The following is a 1,612-nucleotide window of genomic DNA, read 5'->3' as shown; positions in this document are numbered from 1 at the left end:
CCCACCACCACGTCACCACCACCACCACTCCACCACCACACCACCACCACCACGATCACCACACCCCCACCTCCACCACCACACCACCTCCACCACCACACCACCACCAAAACGATCCCACCACCACCACCTCCACACACACCCACCACACCACACCACCACCACCACGATCACCACCACCACCACCTCCACCACCACACCACCACCACCACGATCACCACCACCACCACCTCCACCACCACACCACCTCCACCACCACACCACCACCACCACGATCACCACCACCCCCCACCTCCCCACCACACCACCACCACCACCACACCACCACCACCACGATCACCACCACCACCACCTCCACCACCACACCACCACCACCACCACACCACCACCACCACGATCACCACCACCACCACCTCCACCACCACACCACCACCACCACGATCACCACCACCACCACCACCACCACACCACCCTCCCACCACCACCACACACCACGAATCACCCACCACCACCACCTCCACCACCACACCACCACCACCACGATCACCACCACCATCACCATCATCACCACCTCCACCATCATCACCACCTCCACCACCACCACCACCACCACCATCACCACCACCACACCACCACCACCACGATCACCACCACCACCACCATCACCACCATCACCACCTCCACCACCACACCACCACCACCACGATCACCACCACCACCACCACCATCATCATCATGCTGCTTCTTGTCCTTATAAAGAATGACACTGCCACGGTGTTCTGCAAACCGTTTTTCTGTGACCCGGGTAAATTAAGCGTGGAATTAACCGCGCACGGATTATTTATACAACCATCCAACCATTCACCTGTTTAATTGTTGGGCAATCGAAAACCATCAAACCATCAAACCATCAAACCATCAAACCATCAAGCCATCAAACCATCAAGCCATCAAACCATCAAACCATCAAACCATCAAACCATCAAACCATCAAACCATCAAACCATCAAACCATCAAACCATCAAGCCATCAAACCATCAAACCATCCAGCTATCAAACCGTCCGACCGTCAAACCATCAAACCGTTCATTAAGCCAACCGTCCATATTATCCATTCGTCCATTCTGGGGCCACCATTGATGAAAAAGCTTGTAATCAAAAACAACAACAATCACAACAACAACAACGACAACAATAACAATAACAACAACAAACAAAGACGGGACATTATGAAGAATTACAACAACATCAACAATAGTATGAACTAAAACAACAGCCTTTAAAACAAGGACCTCGTCAACAACAATAACAAATAAGACAACAGCTGAATTGCTTTTATCTCTAGAAGCGTCGTTTGGACTAAAAGACAATAAGAAATATTACACACACACACACACACACCAAACACTCGTACGCATATATATATATATATATATATATATATATATATTATATATATATATATAATACATATATGTAGATAAAAACTGTATGCCATATATATTTTACATAAGACATGGGAGTCTATCAGAGACTGACAGACAGACGACAGACAGATAGATAGATAGTAGATAGATAGATAGATAGATAGATAGATAGATAGATAGATAG

Source organism: Octopus sinensis, unplaced genomic scaffold (genome assembly GCF_006345805.1).
Source record: "Octopus sinensis unplaced genomic scaffold, ASM634580v1 Contig00114, whole genome shotgun sequence".
NCBI lineage: Eukaryota > Metazoa > Mollusca > Cephalopoda > Octopoda > Octopodidae > Octopus > Octopus sinensis.
The sequence above is the reverse complement of the archived record's forward strand: the minus strand, read 5'-3'. Positions refer to the sequence as shown.